The sequence below is a fragment of the Macrobrachium rosenbergii genome, chromosome 51 (assembly GCF_040412425.1).
Source record: "Macrobrachium rosenbergii isolate ZJJX-2024 chromosome 51, ASM4041242v1, whole genome shotgun sequence".
Classification (NCBI taxonomy): Eukaryota; Metazoa; Arthropoda; class Malacostraca; order Decapoda; family Palaemonidae; genus Macrobrachium; species Macrobrachium rosenbergii.
In genome coordinates, this window is record NC_089791.1 from 53,882,937 (window position 1) to 53,890,069 (window position 7,133).

At 35.8% G+C, this 7,133-nt stretch overlaps 1 long non-coding RNA gene across 1 annotated transcript in view; it reads left to right on the forward strand.

Moving 5' to 3' along the window:
• LOC136833419 (uncharacterized) overlaps window positions 1-4,855 on the forward strand; it is an 83,390-nt gene extending 78,535 nt beyond the window's left edge. The window contains exons 3-4 of the long non-coding RNA XR_010851462.1: window positions 524-1,274; window positions 1,958-4,855. This is a non-coding gene — a long non-coding RNA (uncharacterized lncRNA). The remainder of the gene's footprint in view (window positions 1-523; window positions 1,275-1,957) is intronic.
• Window positions 4,856-7,133: the final 2,278 nt, after the last annotated feature.

The window sequence follows — 7,133 nt, forward strand, 5'->3', positions numbered from 1 at the left end:
TGAAACTCTTAATACAGTAGTACTAGTTTACTTTTCATAACCATGGTTGTAAGTTGAGTGAATGAGGTTAAAACTATAATAGTATTGTACTTTTCATAACAGTGCTTGTAGATTGTGAATAAATAAGGGTAAAACTATTATAGATTGTGAATGAATAAGGTTAAAACTATAATACAGTAGTGTACTTTTCATAACAATGCTTGCAGATTTTAAATGAATTGAGATAATACTAAAATAGGGTGCTTTTCATAACCATGCTTGTAGGTTGTGAATGAATAAGGTTAAAACTAGAATAGTACTGCAGTGTATTTTTCATAAACATGCTTGTAGATTGTGAATGAATAATGATAAACCTCATACTGATGAACTTTTCATAAACCATGCTTGTAGATTTTGAATAAATAGGGATAAACCTGTGATAGTAGTGTACTTTTCATAACCATGCTTGTAGATTGTGAAGGAATATAAGGATAATTCATCACTAAAGTACACATACATTAAAAAGATAATAAACTTTTTTCAGGTCACAGGAGGTACTGAGGAAATTTCTTGTAAAGCCGCATTTCATCAGGCATATGCAATTTTATGACTGAGAAAAATCTCAAGACAATATGGAAGCCTCGGTTGTATTCCATGGCGAGTTAGATTGGTTAACTGGTATTTTAAAATTGTATAAGGGATTATTTTCATTAGTTGTATGATTGCTAATTTGCTTATGTAAAGGATTTTGAAACTGTATTTGTTCTTAGTACTAATTTTAACTTCTTTTGGTTGCTGGCAATACCTGGCTGCATTTATGTATGACATTTAACATTGGCCCCTAAAGAGAAACTTTCTACATCATATATCGGCTTTTAACAATTTTTTGCTTATGAAAACTTTCTAAAATTGGGTTTGGATAGTTATGTTTACATTAGGCTTTCCTCCAAGTGTTTATTCATGGGCAAAGGTCTTTACAAGATAGATGAATTTTTTGTTCATTTTAAGAATATTTACAGTATTGCTGGTTAACTAAATACATTATTGGATGAACAATTTAGTATGTTAAGGGCACATGAAAATTTTATATTGTTTTCATCTGTCTGCCACCAGCATTCCCTCTGGTGCCATGTGATGCAAGGGTAATCAAGGAAAATCTATCACTCATGTCTTTATTGTCTTAATCTTCCAGTCTCCAGCATCTTGTCTTGTAATTGTCATCCAACAGTCCACATGAAACAAATTACTGTAGACATGTCTGCACATGAAAGATGTACCAAATCAGGCATTTAAAGGTAATGTTATCTTTTATTTTTTCCATTTTTGTGGGTGTACCAAATCAGACATTTAAAGGTAATGTTATCTTTTACTTTTTTCATTCTTTTGTGTGTGAAATTTTGAGTTTTTGCTAATGCATTCTCAAAGTAAAATATTAGTCAGTACTTTACCATAAGTTCACCTTTCTTGTTAATTTTCCAGCCGTAAACTGTTACTGTATATCATTTGAAAAACTTTTAAAAGCATGAGCACTGTATCAACATTTGTCTTGTGGTTACCTGAAAATATATTTATGCTAAAAAATTTGCCGATATAAAATCTTTATGGATTGTATATAAGTTGGCATCAGCATAGCTTTGGCTATTAAATCTGATACTAAAATACTACTCCAAGAAAGAATCAGAAAGGAGTGAATACATGAGTTGCTTATATAGCCTTTTATTTTCACTATTTAGCAGAACATATAATCCTTGCTTAGATCTAATTAATACATGAAGGTACCATTTAGAGAATTTGTTAAATGTCTTAAACTACAGGTTGCATGAGAAAGTGATAACAGACTGTTGCAGATTCTTTTATTTAGAGAATGTTACATATGTTGCAGATTCTTTTATTTAGAGAATGTTACATATGTGTAAGAGGTTTCGAAAGAAAAAGTGGTAAAGCTAGTCTTCTAAAGTCTTTACTTGATGATTTTCAGGTATGAAGTTTGAAATATTCTGAGGATGCCCCAGAACATCATGAAGTGTGGTTGTTTGAAGAGCCGCTCTTAAGTTAACAGACCCCAGCATTGTTCACCAGTACAGGCTAGAGATCTGTAAACCAATCATGTCAGCCAAAGGGGTGCAAGTAATGTTGTCATCATGTGGTCAGTGAGCTTGAACTTTATAAACAGCCACCATCAAGGAGCCTTCCAGAATTCTGGATCTAAATATATTATACTCATCAATAACAGACTTGCTTCTCTTTACTTTGTACTTTCCAGCACATAAACTAGGCATCATACATGCTCAAGGGAGGATGTCCACTGCCTGTAGTAAAGGAAGTGCTTGGAGTCCTAGAAAGAAGTCCTTTAACAGGGAAAATGTACGTTCTACTCCCCAATCAATGCCAACCTAGTGTTCGTTGTCAGGCGATAAACCAGATGTGCTCACCTTCTGTGATGAGAAGTCCCTTAACATTAGAAGCTGCAGCAAATGAGGAATCAAGGGCTACTCCCACTATGTCTTCCTAAACATATTCTGAGGCTACAACTGAATAGATCACCTGGAAACGTAAACTGCTGGAGTTGAACAGACCACCTCCTAGAGGCAGGAGTGTATCGGTTTACTGTAATGCAAGGTGGTTACAAATTGATTTGAGGATTTGGAAGGTGCAAAATCTGTTGGATTATGGAGAACAGTCAACTAATCCTCTCCGGATGGTTGAATGACTGCCATTGTGTTCATATTCATGTCTACACATGCAGCCCTCAGAGGAACTAGACTGGACTTCTCTGTTGAGTAAAGGCAGAAGTCTCGGCACAAATTGTGAAGTTCCTAGCAATGTAAGTGCTTCTGTTGCAGACAAAACCAGCCACTCAAGTACTGGGTACTTCTAGTCTTAAACTGGAGCAAAATGTTGAAGAACAGAGTATTTTCCCTTGGCCCACAACAAAGGGTAGTCGGACTCTTCAGGACATGATTTGTAAGCAACAATTTCTATTCCCCAAGGATGACGACAATCAAGATTCCCCTTCTGATGGATTGCTGCACTACACTGACACCATCCTGGTAGGGGGTCTGCTGCAGATGACTCATTCAGCCAGCTAAAGTTGTTGGTTGGGGTTCAAATTCTTGTCTTCCTTGGCACCAAACTGCCAACTAGAACTTGCTTCTGCATCATTGACCTTATGCCACTCTGTCCAATGCCTGGAGCCTCTAGGGGATACACACACTGTCATGAAATCCAGCGATTATAGTGAAAGGTGGGAACCTGTTCCCATAAAGGATGCTATAACAGATTCTAAAGGACGTCACTGACAGCCCAGGTCTTTATTTTGTGGAGACAGAGGCTCCATTTCCTGATGAGGTGCCTGTGGATAGAAAATACTTTAACTTTGCTTCGTTCGACTTCCCTTCCTCTACAAGGATACTTTGCCAAGTATATTCATGATGGAATGGTGATGAAGATCTCCCCAGTTGGTTGTTTGGAGGTAAATGGATATGAACAACTAGGTGTAGCTGGGGTTCTTGGCCGCCTTAATCTTTTAAGGATGGATGGACTTCTTGATTTCTAATAACAGGGGGTGAAGACTTGCCTGGAGGAAGAGGATGGAGAACTCAAATTAAAACTGCTCTAGTTGCCATTAATGTTTGGTGTGCTCTTTCACCACTGCCTCATGAAAAAAGAGCAGCACAGGGAGAACTTCATTCTCAAAATATCCGAGGAAGACAAAATGTTGCAAAGGTTATTTCATGACGACATAAGCCGATAGGTATAAAATATTGCATACCCAGTCGGGGGCTTCCAAAAAAAAAAAAAAGTCTCTCTTGCAGGGCTCTGGTTGCTGCTGCATCCTTTTTCTTTGTGTTTCACAAAAACAGAAAGCTGTCTAAAAATAAGCTGAGTGCCATTCCTTTGTAAATTCTACCAGCACAGCAGAAGTTGATGAAGTCTTGCAAACTTAAGGTGCCCCGTAAAGAATGGTCTAAAGACAGTCCAATGATCCTACTATCATCTGTCTGTGATCACATGAGCCAAGTAGTTATTGATAAAGAACACTCGAGGGTGGTTATGCAAGCACCAGCTGGATCCACCAGCAGAAACAAAGATTCACACACATCTGAAAAAAAAAAAACTATTTGAATAGAAACATCCAAGACTCAGCATGGGGGATATTGTGATGGATAGTTTACTTCATTTTTAGCAACAAAGACAATGGACAGAGCATCTTTTAGAAAAGTAGAGAGTATGACTTGTCTACACTGATATAACTGGCTCATATTATAATACTGTAGAAACCAGCAGCAATTAGCAGAAAAATGTCACGAATGGTTTTTCAAATGTCTGGTTTTTCAAATTTGTCAAACTTATTTATTAATACAAAAGAACAAGCCTAACAGAATTTTAATTGTTATTTTATGAAGCACCTAAAAGAATTCTATATATCAATATTCATTTATGTAAATATCTTACATAAGTCACAAAGCTAGGCAGAGTAATATGGTGTTTCTGCCTGTACAAAATTCACAGAATACTCTCTACACCCCAATACTCGATCTATCTTTTATATAAAACTGAATATGTAATTAGTGAACCGTGTGTGTGTGTGTGTGGGGGGGGGAGCTGGCTTTCCAAACTTTGGAAATTCCCTAAACAGCTTTGGAATCTATAAACATTACAATATTGTATATGTTACATGAAGTCCCCTCATCATTAAACAATGAAAAATTTTGATAATACAGAAAGTCATTTATGTAATATTTGAAGTTTATAATTAAATCTGTTCATAGCTGGCTAATGTACAATTTGAAGAGGGAACCAGCAATCATATGCAAAAAATTTTAGTTTGGAAAATTGTCCAGTAAATAAATAAAGGTTTCAGAAAGTTGAAAAATTTGTTTACTTCAGACCCAGGCAAAAGGAAACAAATCGATGTAAACCAAATATAAAATTTTCCATACAAAGTGCCTCAGGAATTGTATAAAATCTTACATGAGGTTTATTTGTGCCTGACTTTATTCAGAGTTTTGAAAAAATGAATACAAGGTATTTGTGGCAAATGGGCATATTTTTTTTTTGAATTGGCAGCAACTGTGTGAAAGAGGAAAATCTTTCCAGAAGGGCTTTCTAAACCTTGATAACTTTTGTTACACTATTTCCACAGGACATCCACATTTCTGATATTCAACTATACAACACACATACCCTATTGGAATAGAAGTATTGCAAGAAAAGACAAAACTGGCTTTCAATATATCAAATCCATTTTCCAGTCTCCTAAAGTAAGAGGGATGGAAAATCCTGTGTTAGTGGTTATGGTACAGGATTATTTTCATGAATAACAATAAACCTTTAACATGGTTGTAATTGTTACAAAAATACCAATTAAAACTTTTACATTAATTTCAAAAAAGGGAACGAAATCTGCAAGACTTTAGAATAATACTGAATATAACAAAACTTAATACCTCCAAGATGGCAATGAAATACTCTTCAGAAAATATTCACCACCACCAGATAAAAATCACAAAGCACCAAAGAATTTTACAGCATCAAGATTTATGATGCATAGTCTGTTAAGTACAGGAGGTAGTTGGTCCTACAGCAACTGTTTTGGAAGATGATAACAGTTGATGCTTCTCCTATCTTCCATCTTTACCAGTTGATGCTTCTCCTATCTTCCATCTTTTAAGCATAAGAACTGAATACTTTTTCTTGAAAAAATATTGAGTCAAATTGTGTTCAACTGCAGATAAATGTTCTAAAAATATTATAAACATCAAAGCATTGCAAAATGATTATTTTCTTTTCTAATACAACCCTCTTATTTTGCCAAATTTCAGCTGGAACATTACTATGCTGCCTGGAACAATGCACTGTCAGCTAAGCACAATCCCATTAAACTTAGGGCTAAAGTATTCCTCTGTGATGATAATAGCACTTCACTTTATAAGCCTCCTTGTTAATGTAAAGACAATGCTGTCATAAGCAGACTGAAGCAACCACAGGAAGAAGCCAATCACAAAACTGGGATGAAGGCACTCTCAATAAAATTTAGGGTTCGTAATTATTTAAATTTTGGAAGTTAATATTACTACAACACGCCACCCCTAGGTAAATACTGTTTACTAAACAAAATTTGATACAACTCTTCAGTGTTCTTGTCCAAATTGGAGACTGATCACGACTCAGTGCTGTAATTATAGGTAGTTTATACTTGGGTCTACAGAGTATAGACAGAGGAAAGTAACAAAGTGAATCAAGCAAACGACACAAAAACATGCAACCATGTGATTAACAGAGATGAAAGAAAGGTGTATAATGCTGTAGCTAGTTAAAGATTGGCTGAATTTGCACTCCTTAACATGCCAACAAGTTGGACATTTTTCCACTTCAAGTAAAAACCATCACTGGTGAGATAATATCCTGACCTTGAAAGGACATAGTCCTCATAAAACAGTGACTTATCAGTAGTAAATATCCTGCAGAAATGTTCTCCAAAACTCTTGCTTTATTAGTGACGAATCTGCAAGCATAAAGTGTGCTGGTTACCACATTCACATGCTGTATTACTGTATTATATTTCCTCATGGCCCTCCTGAGTATATGAGGGATGTTCTTCCTTTCTCCCATGTGTAAAAAACAAGGGAGGTGTATAGACCAATTACTTATCATTCTTTGAAAGCTTTACTTGAAAATTTTATCATTGTTGATTGGTTACTAAGATCCAGTGTATTGGTAAATGGGATCCTTTCACCCACCCAATTGGTAAATAATAATTATGGTCATGAATGTTAAATCTTTCATGAGTTGTCTGGCCAAGAACTAGTGGTCTCAGAATACTCAAAAGCAAGGAGTAATATGCTTCCTACAGAATTTCTAAACATATTTCCAAGTATAAAATGTATCTAAAATTGATATAATCTAGTGAATTTAATATAAATTTAGGCCAAAGGCCAAGTGCTTGGACCTGTGAGGTCATTCAGCACTGAAAAGGAAATTGACAGTAAAAGGTTTGAAAGGTACAACAGGAAGAAAACTCTGCAGTTGCACGATGAATCAATTGTTAGGAGAGGGTGGCAAGTTGGTAGGACAGGGTGGCAAGTAAGATGGAAGAAAGAGAATATAGAATTTGGGCCAAGGGCCAAGCACTCCCAGATCTATGAGGTCAC